The sequence below is a fragment of the Lissotriton helveticus genome, chromosome 10 (genome assembly GCF_964261635.1).
Source record: "Lissotriton helveticus chromosome 10, aLisHel1.1, whole genome shotgun sequence".
In the NCBI taxonomy this organism is placed as follows: Eukaryota; Metazoa; Chordata; class Amphibia; order Caudata; family Salamandridae; genus Lissotriton; species Lissotriton helveticus.
This window is the reverse complement of record NC_136071.1, coordinates 69785358-69802361: the sequence shown is the minus strand read 5'-3', so window position 1 is coordinate 69802361 and position 17004 is coordinate 69785358. Positions and strand designations below refer to the sequence as shown.

Genomic DNA, 17004 nt, shown 5'->3' with positions numbered 1-17004 from the left:
CTGATGACGGAACATTTCCGTCATGAGTCAATATGATTTATGACCCTTCAGCACTGCAGCGAAATTCGCGCAGCACTGAAGAGGTTAAGTGCTCCTTTTCATTTTTAAAAGCCAACGCGTTTCAGGATTACAAATCCCTTCTTCTAGGGCTGCCACAAACCAAACACCTGAGCCTCGCATTGCGTTTGAATTTCAGCTTTATTTATCACCATTACTACCCTCTGGTGGGCGTATGCTCATTGCAGTTAGTTAGTGCATGCTGGGGAACAGAGTTCCTAATGCGAGCGTTTGTTCATCACTTCTGGTAAGTTCAAGTGTTTATTTGCAATATTTAGGCTTACTTTCATTCCTTAGTAGGTTCCGGATCATTAGGCAGGTTAAATCAGCATATGAGGCTCTGTGCTGAAAAACGTTTTTGTTAGTGCATGACGACAGCCTCACTTGTTGGAAACTGTGTTTCTCCTTCAGTCAGTGATGGTGCCACTCCTCACGGCCGGGCTGCCGTGCTGATATTTTGCATTCCAAAGTGCCCTGAAGCTTTTAGGAGGTCACTCGACAGAGCCTCCCCATACGGCTTTCAAATGCAACCTGCTTAAGTGCTCCTTTTCATTTTTAAAAGCCAACGCGTTTCAGGATTACAAATCCCTTCTTCTAGGGCTGCCACAAACCAAACACCTGAGACTCACATTGCGTTGAATTTCAGCTTTATTTATCACCATTACTACCCTCTGGTGGGCGTATGCTCATTGCAGTTAGTTAGTGCATGCTGGGGAACAGAGTTACTAATGTGAGCGTTTGTTCATCACTTCTGGTAAGTTCAAGTGTTTATTTGCAATATTTAGGCTTACTTTCATTCCTTAGTAGGTTCCGGATCATTAGGCAGGTTAAATCAGCATATGAGGCTCTGTGCTGAAAAACTTCTTGATTAGTGCATGACGACAGCCTCACTTGTTGGAAACTGTGTTTCTCCTTCAGTCAGTGATGGTGCCACTCCTCACGGCCGGGCTGCCGTGCTGATATTTTGCATTCCAAAGTGCCCTGAAGCTTTTAGGAGGTCACTCGACAGAGCCTCCCCATACGGCTTTCAAATGCAACCTGCTTAAGTGCTCCTTTTCATTTTTAAAAGCCAACGCGTTTCAGGATTACAAATCCCTTCTTCTAGGGCTGCCACAAACCAAACACCTGAGCCTCGCATTGCGTTTGAATTTCAGCTTTATTTATCACCATTACTACCCTCTGGTGGGCGTATGCTCATTGCAGTTAGTTAGTGCATGCTGGGGAACAGCGTTCCTAATGCGAGCGTTTGTTCATCACTTCTGGTAAGTTCAAGTGTTTAGTTGCAATATTTAGGCTTACTTTCATTCCTTAGTAGGTTCCGGATCATTAGGCAGGTTAAATCAGCATATTCCAACAAGTGAGGCTGTCGTCATGCACTAATCAAGACGTTTTTGTGCACAGAGCCTCATATGCTGATTTAACCTGCCTAATGATCCGGAACCAACCAATTCATTAATTCCACCATCTATATACACATCCACTCATTCACCAACAGTTCTATGTAGTCACTCATACATATACTCACTCATCATATATAGTGATACACCTATATATCCTGTTACACAGCGATAGTGTTCCAAAAGTTACTCACACACATACTCACACATGCAAATAAACAATTGAACATCCATTTATTTGCATATACAGCTATACACACACTACCACCTTACTTCTAAGAAAACATACACATGTTTACTCTGTTAAACAATCACTTATAGAAAAACATAGTTATTTAAACAGGATCTCTTACAATCCCTCACTCTCACATATACTTAAATACATCAATATTCACATATGCTAGATTAAAACATATGTAGTTACTGATAAAGACACTAGTGAGACAGTCATTCACTCACTAACACACACATATACACACTCATCCACCCATACAGTCCTGCACATATGCTGTCTTCAAAACACATACAAACAGAGAGTCAGTCATTCATGCATCTATGTGCTAAGTAATACCCTCGCTAAACCATATAGACACTCATACTGATATTAAAAAAAACATCTAATAACCCATATACATACACATGTAGCTACTCACCAACCCATGCAGCCACTTATACACAAAGTGAAACACTAATCCTTATATTTAAATATTTAAACATTACTCACTAATACATGTATTGCCTAAGATACACTTAATAAGCCAGTTAACCAATCATTTTTTTTTTTTTAAACATCCATGTAAACACTTATTTAAACATTTATTCTTCCATCAACTTTTACATATACATATATAACACATATTTATTTTTCGGAAAGACACACATTCACTGGATGGTGTCATCAGTGATGTCATGAGTGATGTCAATGACCATGTCATGAGTGATGTAATATGTGATGTCATCAGCAGTGCATTGCACGCGCAAGTTATAGTGAGTCCAACTAACATTTATTCTTCCATCAACTTTTACATATACATATATAACACATATTTATTTTTCGGAAAGACACACATTCACTGGATGGTGTCATCAGTGATGTCATGAGTGATGTCAATGACCATGTCATGAGTGATGTAATATGTGATGTCATCAGCAGTGCATTGCACGCGCAAGTTATAGTGAGTCCAACTAACTATAACGTGGGAATTTCAATGGTTTTATGCGAGTAAAACTTTCAGCTAACTATAACTGGTTTGAAACCTATGGTTTTTTCAGTGAATTTAATAGGTTTTTTAAATGCTAATTCCTAACTATAACTGGTGTGAAACCTATGGTTTTTTCAGTGAATTTAATAGGTTTTTTTTAATGCTAATTCCTAACTATAACTGGTGTGAAACCTATGTGTTTTTCAGTGAATTTCAATGGTTTTTTAATAGCAAATCTCTATAGGTATGAAAAGTAATATTTTTTTTATAACGAAATTTATATTGTATAAATATGTAATTTTTAAATTTTTTAATTTTTTGCCCCGGGGCGCGTTCCGGTGAACGTACCGGTGAGCGCAATGTTACGGCGCGCCCCGGGGCGCGTACCGGTGAGCGTCCCGTTAGCGCTATTCCCGCGAACGAAAACAACATCGTGACGTTTCGCGTAACCGCGTGATGCGTCATATGACGCACTGCCTAAACGCACCCGGAAGCACGCGAGCGCATACGATCGAGCATCGTCCTGACGCGCTTACGCTACGTGCCCCCAAGCGCGCCCTGGGGCGCGTCGCGTAAGCGCGTCGGGTCATAGGACCTGAAAATAAAAGTTTTTATTGGTTCATTTCACTTTTGGTTTCCTAATGATGTAAGGCCAGGTCATGTGACCTAAAAATAACACTTTTCATTGGTTCAGAACAGTTTTCTTTTCCAAATGATAAAAGACCCCACTTTTTTCCTCATTCTACCTTTGTGCTTTGAGAGAGGAAGACCTGCAATTATTTCATTCGAAAATGGCTACGTTAGCTGCAGCTGCTGGAGCTTCTGGTCCACCACCACCACCACCACCACAAGGACCACCACAACTTCACAGTGGTGGAGATCAAGAAGAGGAGGAGGATGAGGAGGAGGAGGAGAGGAGATTCGTCTGAGAGGACAATATTACCTACAAACCTAAAGAGCACACCATCTGGCAGTTTTTTTCAATCCCCAATTACAAGAAAAAAGTAAATGCGCCTAAGGCAACCTGCTTAATATGTCATCAGGAGCTGTCAAGGGGGAATCCCAACAAAAAGTACTCCTTTGGCAACCACACCATGATCAGGCATATGCTACGCAGGCATCCAAATAACTATGCTAGGGCAGAGGTCAGGGAACTGGCCAGAAACCCTGTCCAATCTTTTGCCAGCACCTCCCAAACTAATGATCCCACTCCATCGGGACCGGAAGTTAGGGAAATGTGCTCCACCATACAAAGAAAGTTTCACAATTTAAAAATGGTTTGTATTTTTTGTGGCAAAACAATATGCTATGGACAGCAAAGCATCACACTTATTAACCTTGCTTGGGATAACCACAAGTGCCCAAAGAAACATTGATTTTTTCCGCCTTTCTTTTGCTCCTGTTGAGCCCTTTAGAATTCCCTATTTTTTGTTTCTCCCCTTAAAAAAAAAAAATAAATAAAACCTCAGAAAAGCCAAAAAAATAAAAAATGTTCCAAAAAACAATAAAAAAAATATAAAACAACAAAAAGAATAAAAAACTGTTCTTTTTAGAACTACCTTTAATTTATAAAAATAAACCTATAGTTTTGAAGTATCTCTGTCAATCTTTTTTCTGCAGGGTACGCGTACCGGTACGCACCCCGGGGCACGTACCGGGCGCTCCCCCCATGAAAATCGAAAAAAAAATAAAAAAATGTTTGTCCCGCGGGACACATTTATGGCCCCCACATCAAACCTAGGGGGTCAGGGGGGGTGTACCCTGCCCCCTTTTGTTCATTTCCCCGTTTGTTTTTAGCCACCTCTTATGTCTTGATCCTACCGAGACACAAGATGGCGGCCGCTGCGGACTGTTTCGAATGTTTACAGACACCCGAGAGCCAATCAGCTTTCCGTGCGCAATTCGTGTAGGGCGCCCGGTGCGCTCCCCGGTGCGCGTACTGGGGCGCGGCTATAGATATATATATTTTTTTGAACCCAAATTACTCAAAATCCTCTGGAGCACATATCTTGAGACATAGCAAAGGCACATCGGGCTACCAGTCCCTACAATTTTGCCAAATTTGGTGAAAATCCATTCAGCCGTTCGAGCTAAAAGTGAGATCGACCGCCCTATGGGAATTAACATGGGGAAAACACGTTTTGGGACCCCCATTTATCTCGGCCCCCGCTTCACGGATCCCCCCCAAATTTTTAGAGAAGGACCGGAGCACCGCGAGGCAAAGTTGCTGAAAAATTCAGGCAGATTCCTCAACCGGCGCCAAAGTTATTCCCAATAGAATGTTGCGATTTCCCTATGGAAATCAATCCTAACTATAACTACCTACTGGCGACCGCCAGTAGGTAACATATATATATCTATATATATATATGTTCACCGAGAAAGTTGAGCTGCTAGCTTATTTTTCAATTTAAAGGGAGCCTTTGGGCAGGTACAATTTTTTCAGCAATATGTAATGCATGTCACATCTGTGAATACGACCTGGGTGCCAGGATGGACCTAAAGCATGTCTTTATAAAGACTTTTGGATGTCAACATCCTGCTGATATTAAATCAGTTCTTATATTTCCATAAATCAAGTTGGCTTCATTTATGGACAGTTCACAAATGCTAAAACATATCCAATTTGTACTCTCCAATAACTATTTACCATTTAATGGTAAATATATATATTTTTAATGCCGAACTACAAAGGATGCGAATTGCACTCTAGTGCCTCGGTATGAATATGGATTGGTGTAAACAAGAATCTGCATGGCACCCTACTACTGGTTTTCTCCACAAAATCTTCTGACTGAGATTTAACGATGGCATTTTCAAAATTTGGAAAGACACTGATATACTGAGAAAATATGTAATAATATAACGATAATCAAAACAGCTTTAAATTACCAGTAAATCTAAGTGAAGGAATAGTATTTTCGCATATGTTGTGAAAGTTAGTAATTAGGACTGAAATCTACTCGTCTTTGACACTCTACTTCAGTAAACAACGTTTTGTATGCAGGCTCATGTAACAAAATCTAATTTTTTAAAAAATATAGCATTTGGGGAATATCTTCCAAGTGAAGATAAATGTAACACTAATGAATAATAACTTTAATATTTGTAGAACAAGGTTAGAAGCAAGGGTTTTGTAACAGTTGCAGTCAACAGCTACAAGTACAAATTCCATTTGTTTTGGCAATTGTTTGAAATATGACAAACAAATCTGCTAAACATAAACTACTCAATATTGAAGACACAATGTAGTACTACTCTCTGGGTAATATTAACAAGACACTGAGCCTTTTAAGACAAGATCAGGACTTAGATGCACCTACAGCACCTTTGATGTCTTAAGGAAATTTGCCAAGCCTTGGAGATATGTTGAAAAGATCAGATTGGAAAACTAGGGGTGACCACATTTCCAAATGGAGTTTGTTTACACGTGGACACTGCAAATTTACTAAATGTGGTTTCAAAGATCTAAAATGGTTTCATGATGATTGCCATTTTAAGGATAATATTTTATCAATCATTTGTAGAAACCTGTTTCAAATCACTAATTATGGAGCTCAAGAAGGCATATTTATTGCTTTAGCATCAGGACGTGTATTATAAGTCCAGGATAAACCACATAGAGGTCTATTTTGAGAGCCTTGCACTGCCACAGTGTCAATTTGTTTCACTCTTGTGGAGCGAGCCACCCTGCGTGACTTTGCATGGCCTCATAGATATGGAGTAAGGCAAAGTAGCACAAGTAGCTGTGTTGCCTTACTCTGCATCAATTCCATGGGTGTTGCAGTGGGTTTTTCCATGCAACTCTCACAGATTTTGACACTGCTCCAAACGAATTTAATTAACCTGGGTCAACATCAAATTCTTATGCCTCCCTAGAGCTCAGGATGTTTTTTTGTAAGAAGGTACCTCACAAAAACAGTCCTGCCTCCAACAAAGGCATCCTTTCACCATTTTGCAAGGTACCCTACATTGGACCTAGGAAGCAAACTGCTCCCCAGCATAGGGGGAAAGGAGAGGAGTACACTGTATTTCATAAATACAGGACATTCCTGCCCTTTCACATTGGCGTAGGGTAGTGCAGCAAGATGACTGGTGACAGTGTCCTATGCCAATTCCTCATAAATGAGGGTCATAGTGTGGCTATGTCCCATAAAGTTAATATTGCTCTACAAGAACTGAGGCAATGATAGATTTTCTGGACTACCACAGTCTGTATAAATGATCCACATCTTTACTCACTGTATATCAATATCCAAAATTTCTCACATGGACCATGCCCTGATGGATCAATTGTAGCCTTCGAGGCATACAAAAAGCAGCGGGGGCAACCCGCTGCAGCATAATAGCAGCTTGCTGATTTGTGGCACACCTAGAGGGAGGGAATGGTAGGGGGTAAGAGGGGTGGGATAAATTAGAGTACTGAGAACTAATTGGAACAAGCTATGATTGTCTAGTACAGTATAATATTGTTAGATTGTAGGAATATGTGAGTAGACTGTCAACATTTACCAGGACACGTTTCCGATATATGATGTGCATTGGAAATGGAAATGATGAGCTGTATCTACTGTTTTAATGGCACTTGTGTTGGAATGTTGCAACAGTACACGCATGTAAAACTCAATAAAGTTTGTTTTAAAAAAATGGATCAATTGTAGTTACCTCTGTGGAAAATGTAAGATAAATTAAGCTTGTGGGCAAAATAAAAAAAGAGTCTGGACGATGGTAAGAGAAGCTACAGGGAAAATCAGAAATGCATAAATGATGGAGTTCAAGATGTGCCTAGTAATTAGTTGTTCAAAAGTCATGAACATAATATATTGTGATGTAAAAAGAGTTAATCAGTGCCTATTCTTTATCACTTCACCGCCAGGTGAAATGCAGAATGGTCGTTTGGACGTGATCGACTGTAACTACATTGTGCCTTGGAGTAAGTTATCTGAGACCGAAAAAAAGGGGATGGAAGGTGCCTACAGTTGTGACTGCAAAGTGAGTAACCTTGGAGCTTTGATGACACTAATGAAATAAGAAGTTGGGAATTAAAAGAACTAAGGCCATACTTCCTCTGCTTAAACAAGTCTACCAATTATGTCCTCATATTTTAGAATAAGTGCCCTTTTATTTTAATTGGGTTTAATGGCCTGGTGGCCAAATAGAGAAAGACAATTTTATTTTACTTGATGCTGCCTGTCATGTCAATATTAGTATTATCATTCATTCAAACGTTTTTATTTTTCATATGTACTTTATATGCTTGACATCCAAATCTTAATATGCTTGGATTACTTCATGTGCAGTGTGACCTTTACTCTACTACATCAAGCAAATCATCCTAAAGAAAGAAACTCTCTGTGAGATGAGGAGCAGTTGTTTTGGGTATTGTGTTAAAAACTGAAAGATCTAAAAACTTTTGCACTTTGGAGCACTGACTTTAGAATAATCTTCTGGTTTGAAGAGAACAATATGGTCTGTTTGAATTGATTTCATCTTGCTAATGAAATTTCAATATGGTGCTCCACTAGAACCGAGCTGGGGGCAGTATTACACTTGTCCCATTGTTCAAGAGCCTGGGAAATACTTGTTTTTTACTGAGTGTGGAACAGTACCTATTCAGTCAGTCAGTCAAAACAGGCTTTATTCGATTGTTAAAATCATAAAAGCAGGATCAATACAATAACAATGTCACATTTCATCAGTTTAAAAAACATACAACAAAAGTACATACAATAGTTATTAAAACCAAAGTGGTCCACAGAGTACGAGGGTGAAGATAAATGCTGTAGGACCCATGTCCATTCACATTCTATGGCATGGAGAGCTTGGAATGGTCCCTTGTCTACCAATGGCCTCTCCTCAAAGCAGATGGTAAATGGAGCAGAAAAAGATAGAGACCGTTATTTGTCCCCGAAAATTGATTCTCATGTAAAGTTTGATCCATTAAAACTGGGTGAGCATGTTATTATCCTTTTGAGGTAAAATAACTCGTGATAGTAATGTTATGGCCCGCCACTCTGTATCTCTTCTCCTAGGGCAGGTTGACTTGTAATTGGTTTCTAATGTTGATGTAGAAGGAGAATGACACAATGCAGGCCCTGGACTTTATACTCTGATTCATATCTGAGGACCACAATAAAAATGTTAAGATGGAAATAATAAATAAATAATTTGACTTGATAATGGGACAAAACGTCCCATCACAAATTGTCTTTTTGTGTAAATCCTTGGATTTGCAAAATGTCAGTGTGCAATTTGCAACCACTTTTTGCAAATCCAATGTTAGTACATCTGGCCCCAGATTCTTTGAGTCTTATAAAAAGAAAAACCTGAGGACCATTGTTTTAAAATACATTTAATCAGAAGTCTTATTTTTCTATGTTTATCTGTAAAGTGTACATATAGTGTTCATGTTAACTCAGTTTCTTATTGACTGTGGTTTCTCTTTTCATTAATTTAGATCTGCCATTCATCAGAGTGCAGCGAGGATACAATTTATCACTGCAAATATAATGGATATTACCCATGGTGGATCAACAGTGACCAAGAAATCAACGATCAAATATGTACACTAAATGAGAATGGTGAATGCGCCTGGCGGCCAGTAGAAACCTTGCTCTCAACCGTATCCTCTTCATAGCTGAAGAAAACAGAATAGCATAGATCTTAGAATGTCTTTGCAGATAACACCCTAATCAAAAAAATCTGGAATGAGGTAGAAGAGCTCCAAGCTACTTCAATCACATACAACTAAAGCCACCTCAAACATGTGAATCTAATTTTTATTTGACCTATCAGTTCTCAAGAGGTGTAATGGTTTAGAAACAGTTTATGAAAAGAAAAAGCTGAGCTTCTGGGCATTTATATTGTTGTGAATTGCAGAGGATTTGTTAGTGGAAAACTCAAGTCCAACTCATTATAGTAATGTTCAGTGCTTGAAATGGAAATACTGAACCATCAGTGCTCCCTATCCCTGAGTATCTGTTAGTTACTGAGAAGTGTTGGTACTCTCCACTTAACAGTATTGCACCCCTACTGAGAAGTGTCAGTGCCATCCCTTTAAAATTATAGACATTCAGGTACTCAAAGAGTGATATGCCTGTCCATTTAAAGCACTGGCAACGCCACTAAGAGGATTGATGCTGCATTCCACCAAAAAGAAGTTTGAACAAATACTTTAGACTAGTGGAGATGTAGCCTGGTCAAATATTGTGAAATACCTTTATTAAGATATCAAATGATGTGGACTGACATTGTCATTAATACTGAAGCAGTGATGAACTGGCTAAAAATATATTAATTTGTTTCTGGTAAAAACCAACCGAAACATGCAAAGTACGTATTAGATGAAATAAGAAAAAAGGTGACAATAGAGCGCTATAGAATTGATGAAAACATCTGAAAACTGATTAGAAGGAGATAATTAGATCAAAAGTTGTGAGCTATGCAAGTCATCAACGACTGGTACACATTGGATTGATCCCTATTATCTTGATAGCAGAACTTTATTCTCAGTGGTGAGATTAGTCTCCAGCAGCAGCTTTTTTCTATCTTTTGTTATATGTGTATTCATTCACATTCATTGAATATGTTTAACTTTAATCATCTATATTCATACAATTTCTCATATGTCCCCTTCGTTTCCACTGGTTGAACAGAGATTTATCACAAGTCTTTCAACTTTCCTTGTTATCCAACTACCGCCTTGTTACCCGCCGTGGTTCTTCATACATAGCTACTCACAGGAAAGCAGGTAGGCACATGTTGGCCTCTTCTCAATAGAATATACGCTCCAGAATTCCTATTGAAGATGACGGTCTGGCAATAACAAGGATATCACAATGACAAAGACCTCCCACCTTGTAGTAAATCACAAATACATGATATACCATATATTCTTGTTCACTACTTTACCACTTCTTTTAACTTTTTCCTTAGCCTTTTTGTTCGACCACTGAAATGTACACATTTTTTGTTTAAGACGGGCTGTGGGTTTGACTTTACTTGAAAGACTTGGGCCGGCCATCTACGCAACCTCAGTCTACACTGATTAATGAGCTTACACTGCACACTGGGTGACCTGAGCTCTGGAATCAGAGTATTTACTCCTTTACAAGGCTGAACATATTCATATGATATAGCTCTACATATTTGAAAGACTCTGGTGCCTAGAGATACCTGCAAAAATGTTATCTAATAGCAATGTTTTAATTCTGGTGTGGTATGATAACAGTTTGAGCAAGGAACACTGGGGTTCAATACGATGGCGGACGGACTTGAGTCCGTCTGCTATCATCACGGGAATTGGTCCCGCCCATGGAATTACAATGCGACCGCCACAGTGGCAGTTGCATTGGGCATGCTTACCATTGCGGCAGTATCCGCCGCAAAGGCAAACATGAAGGTTTTGCATTTCCCACCATGCGGTGCCTGCCACATGGTGCAGGGAAATGAATGGTGCCCCCCAAGTGCAGAAGGAAAGTGCCCCTGCTGAAGGGGGGGCCGCAACAGGCCCCCAAAGTTAATCTCCGCCATCCTTTGAATGGCGGGTGAGCCACCAATCCAGGGCTGGGGGAAATTAAGCATCCTAATATGGCGGACGGTGCCTGCTAGGCACCGTCACCATTCTAGGTATGCATTCTGGGTCTGCAAGGCAATCGGAACTATTGCCTGTGGCGGACCCATCGCGGACGGACTTCCCGTCTGCCAGCAAACCACCCGACATCCTAATTTGGCAGGCGGAGAATGGCCGCAAGTTGGCGGTGAATCAGCACCACTGTTCTTGTTTTTAGGAAGAGTACTCCACAAGTCTTGGCTATGGCCAAGGCATCGGAGGCCTGAGCAGAATCTTAACTAATTTGTTCAAAAAGGTTTCCATTGTGACTTTACCCTACCTGACTTATAGGAATCTAAAAAACATGTATGCCTGACCTTTTAGAATGAGTATCAAAGATCTTAATTTTTGATTTAACTTGCAGATCAGTGTTCATCCCTGCTGAGCATTAGATAATTCTTCTAAAGTCCCACCTGTGATTTTTACTCTCAAGTTTTGCATTATTTCTCCTATATACTTTCAAGTACTCTCTTTTCTCATTTCAATCTCTAAGCTTCAGACAGAATATGACCCACTGATCTAAGAAAACTGTTTGTTGATATAGGGGACCACGTTAATGCTTCTGAGCCACTCCCATCTGTGCCCCCCATCAGGATAAAGACACATTTCTTTACTTTGGATCTGACTGCTGAGTGCAGTGCTGGTCACAGTCAGAGTCTTAGGCTTATGGAGAAACGATTCATCTCTTTGTACTTCCTCTGTTGGATAAGATTGGGCTTAAATATTCTCTCCCTATGGCATTTAGTCTGCAGGAATTGACAGCTTAACTGCTGGAGCTAGAATAACGGAAGACTTCAATGTTGATGCGTCAGCCTGGTTACCTTTTGTTAGATCTCATTTCTTTAAATCCTGTTGCTTTTTATTACTATCACTTTAAATCTTTATTTCAGTTAAAAACAACCATAAAATACATACATGCGATAGTTAAACAATGCTAATTTATCCACACCGGCTATTATCCTTGAGTTCATTGTAGACTAATTAGAATTTGTTCTAAAAAGATAACTGCGATTTTAAAACCATAAATACATTTACGAAATAGGATTTAAAAACATAATGCAATTCATCATTGGTAATAATAAAATATTTACACTCTCAAGGTAGAAATAGTATATCATTAAAACTTCACATATATACAAATTATTGCTACCTTATACAATTAATACATGATAGAAAGTGCACATTTTTGTCACAATTGCATATTATAAAACTTATCGCTGGCATTACAATTTAAGGCCCAGTTTCTTCCGAGCTAGTGCCACTGAAAAAAGAAATCTGCTCGCACTGAAAACTGTTTATTGGTTTGTTTCTGATCTTAAGATTCTCTCCGCCTCACAGTAGTGCCTGAACCCTTGGAGGCGGCAGATTGGTTTTATCCACTTTCTCCTCTGTTAAATATAGACGCGACAGAAGAATAATAAGTGTGCTTCATCCTCTCTAGCATTAGTATTACATAGTTCACATATTGCCGGGTCATCCTTCTCTGTATTGCCCTCATGGTATGCCCACCTCACAGTGTTAGATTTGATTTGCAGTATGCCGTATCAGAACTTTAGGTACAGTGATTTAGCTAGGCCCGGTAGAATCTCATCCATAAATGGTTCGAACCTACTCTCCGTCTTCATACCCAAATATTTGAGTGTTAAAACACCCAAATCACGATTATACAATTTTGAGTTTGAGTCAAACGCCCAGTAACGTTCCTTCAGCAATTTTTTGCAGCTCAAAGTAAGACCCGCAGGATCCACCCAATAATGGTTCAACCCAAGCTTAAACAACCACTCCTCAATGTGTTTTAACCATGCCAGTTTCATGATGTTTTTTATTTCCATAACCTCTTTCAGACCTTCCCTGTACTATCACTATTAAGGTATGTTTGCCATTGATGCTTTTAGAAAGTGGTTGGGTACTTTGAATTTCCAGGACTGAAAATGATGTGCCTCAGGCTCCTTCATCTATTAATACATAGACCACTTGAACAGCCTCCTCTTTATCCCAAGCTGAGTCAGCTGGTAATAGGTACCCACCATTCTATCAAAGGTTCTGTGCTTCTATCAACTACATGATAAATAACATATTACTAAGGTAATTAGATGAAAAGTTGAGAATAGTAAATCTATACATACCTATGTTTGTTACCTCGATGACATGTTGGTGGCTGATACTGCAGACTATTGGGGCACATGCATCATTGATAGCTTTTGCGATTCTTAATTTGCGAAAATTATCGAATCGCAAATTAAGAATTGCAAAGTACTATGCATCATTTTTTTCACTATTTATTTGCGAATCGGTAAAAATCGCAATTTTTACCGATTCTCAAATAAATAGCGAATTCCAAAGTGCATTTTCGCAATTCCCATTGATTCCTATGGGCCGAAAGGCCCATAGGAGTCAATGGGAAGGCAGTTAAGAATTCGCAATTTGTTGATGCATTCCACGGGTGCAGGGGGGGTCCAAAGGACCCCCCCCTGCACCCCTGAAATGTATTTGAAAGTGCATGTTTCACACACACATGTCCTAAGGACATGTGTGTCTGTAACATGACACTTTAAAAAATGCATTTTTTAGTTTTTTTTTAATTTTCGCAAATTAACACGAGGTTCAACCTCGTGTTAATTTGCACTTCCAAATTCCAAATTCGCAATTTTAGAAAAAATGATGCATTGCATTTAAGGAATCGCACAAATGCGTTTCCTTAAATGCATTCGCTTTTTTTGGAAGTGCAAAAAAATGCGAATTGTGCAACAAAGTTTGATGCATCCCAAAAATGGTTTTTGCATTCGCAAACAGCCGATTTTACCGATTCGCACCGCTTGTGAATGCAAAAACCAATGATGCATGTGCCCCAATGTGTACTGGTCAATATTCATGACCCTGATGTTGTGTCAAAAAATCTTCAGCAAGAACATCTTCCTCTGGACTTTCCTTCAGTTTCCCAGCCTACTTTTTCCCTCAGTAACTCTAAACCTTCCACCATTGGTGCACCATTCCCTGTAGCACAGTTCTTTGTTATATTTCTTTGCCCCTCTGGACTTTTAACATGATTCACCTTTAGAACTGATGCTCCATCTAGTCAGTGACTTCACGTCCATGATCCATAATGATGATGTACAGAGATGGTGTTCATTACTTTGTAAGTGGCAGAACTTGATTTTGTCTAAATAGGGTTATAGGTTCGGTTTATGCATTACAGCTTTACTTCTCTTTATGTTTTAAATAAGTTGAATACAACTAGCTTAAAAATGTATCTTGATCAACATTTTTATGAGTATCTCTAATTATGGTTTGTGATGAATTCTAGTAGTTATTGCAGCATTTTGAAAACAACTTCAATACAGTTGACATTATTCTCATTTCCTACTCCTTGTACTGATTTAAAAATTGTTTGTCATTATGCAATGGGAGGATTTGCATACATCTTACAAATGAGAAGCTGTACATCTCAGATAATCTGACAAATAAACTCATGGAAGAGAGTGGACTTTGAAGTTGTGCATTATTTTGTCTAAAGTCTGCTTCAGAGAAGTCAATGATAGTCCATAAAACTAAAGCAAGGCATTGAAAAAAAGAATGGTGCAGTTTGTGGAGGTGACAGCTAAATTGATGATTGTAGTGAAGTAGGATTGTGTGCAGTGTATTGTGTGTCTGAAGGAGGCATTTGAGGTCAGAGCTGATGGACTGTGAACAAGATGGGTATTGATGGCAAGTGATTTAGTTGTGCTCAACAGATGAACGCCTTTGAAGGTTGAAGGATTAGGAAACACTCCTAATTCATCTGACTGAAATAATCTATGTTCATTTGGTTTTACACGGTTGAACTATAATACACAACGATCAAATCTGCTGGCAGGAGATAGTAAAAATATGTTAATGCTGCAGGACTGGTGTGTATATTTTAGAAGTGAAGTTTAGCAGAGATGAATTATGTGAAAAAAACAAAAAGTATTTCAAGCCCAAAGGCACAGGATGGACCTCACTAGGCCCGAGCAGTATGATGAACTGAAAACAGACCTAAAAGAAAACATGTAGCCAGATCATGCATGATGGTTGGCAGAAGCCGTGAGCAGGGGAGTCCAAAATTCCTTTTATCATTCCTAATCATTCCATAAAAGGGTCTATATATGCATACTCACACATTAACAAAGCTCCTTATCTGTGTGGCCTAGAGACAGTTTTAGTTGTTTCACTAACCTCATGCAATGAAAAAAATCTGAATGAAAACAATCCACATATACATAGAGGGGATTTGTGTCAACCCTACATCTATCGGTGTGCTCACCTGTCCTTGAAATTTTACTTCCCTTTTCCACATGGGCAGTGGATCATTCCAAATTAACTACTGATTCGCTTGCACTGTGAGCGGCTGCGTTTTGCCTGCTTATATGTTCACATAGCTTTTGCAGCCAAAATTGCTAGCTTCAGCAGAACCTCAACCCGCAGCTATCTGAATTTGAGAAGACTGCTGTGGAAAGCGTACCATGCACCCTGGTAAATTCCACTCTTTTCCACTTAAATACAAAGGAGTACAGGTAGTCAGAGATAAAACACAGCCGCTTAATCACGCTTAAGCGGGTGCAAACCAACAACACAGGATAAACATGTTCTGTGAAGGGAATTACAACTGAAAAAAATCTCTTTTCATTTTTATACTATATTTCAAACAAGTCTGCGTGCAGAATCCACTCCCCTGCCCTAGTCCATTGGAAATGTCCTTCCAGTTATACATACAAAAAAATTGCTAACCACAGTACATTTTCAAGGTAATGTAAGAGAGACTCACAGGGATTGACTAACTGCAAATTGGATGGAAGAATCAGTGTGGCTTTCCATCTCAGAGAAGCACAAATGATTAAGAAGATGTAATTATTCTAGCAACCATGCAGTACTTTTCCAAGGGCATGGAGAGACAAAGAATGCACAATGTCAGCACGTACATAGAAAAACATCTCAGGCAACGATATACAAAGTCAGGTAGATACAACAATGTCTGCACTCATGTTCATATCATATAATCTTTTCTTCACTGCCTGGAGCCATCCCTCACTGAAGTATTTTGACCTAATTTTCAGAGACAAAAAAAACGGCTTCATTCATATGTTAATTCCAGCATGGCAATAGAGTAAGCCTGGAATAATTTCTTAAGCCTTGGCAGGTACCACTGTAACAGTGGTTCCTGTAATTGCTTTTTTAAGTTTGGCACACAGCTCCAGCAACATGAAGGAGCCATGAAGCAAACAGTTTTTTTAATATAAAAATAAAATGCCCCCCTTGTGACGTGACTCATGTCCAATGGAGAAGGGGGGTTTTTATGCTTCACTGCCCCTTACCAACAGGGCTTTCCTGGCAGTGACGGGCAGTATAACACAGGCTACATGTCCTTCAATCGTAATTGGGCAGGTGGACATAAAGCCATTTTTCTGACTGCCCGGCAGAGTAAGGGTCACTGGAGAATGTTGTCCATGGCGGAGATGGCATAGTCTCTGACTTTCCCAAACTATGGTTTGCAGCATCCAAATTCAGCAGATGGACCAGTATTTTGGTGGTAAGGATACTGTCACTGTTTAGATGGAGTTTGATTATCACCAATATATAAATCAGGACCAAAGTAAGAAAGTTAAATTGTTGACCAGGACCGAACCTGCTTGTGTATCTGACCTGCATTCCATTGCATTCTGCCTGAAATCGCGCCTAAGTCTTTGCCAACTGCAAGTGAATACTGAATAACTACATTTTT

At 39.4% G+C, this 17004-nt stretch overlaps 1 pseudogene across 1 annotated transcript in view; it reads left to right on the top strand.

Moving 5' to 3' along the window:
- Positions 1–9311, top strand: part of LOC144783940 (metalloproteinase inhibitor 1-like) — a 231489-nt pseudogene extending 222178 nt beyond the window's left edge. The window contains exons 4-5 of the transcript XR_013601609.1: positions 7533–7648; positions 9114–9311. The product of XR_013601609.1 is annotated as a metalloproteinase inhibitor 1-like (transcript). The remainder of the gene's footprint in view (positions 1–7532; positions 7649–9113) is intronic.
- The last annotated feature ends 7693 nt before the right edge of the window (positions 9312–17004 follow it).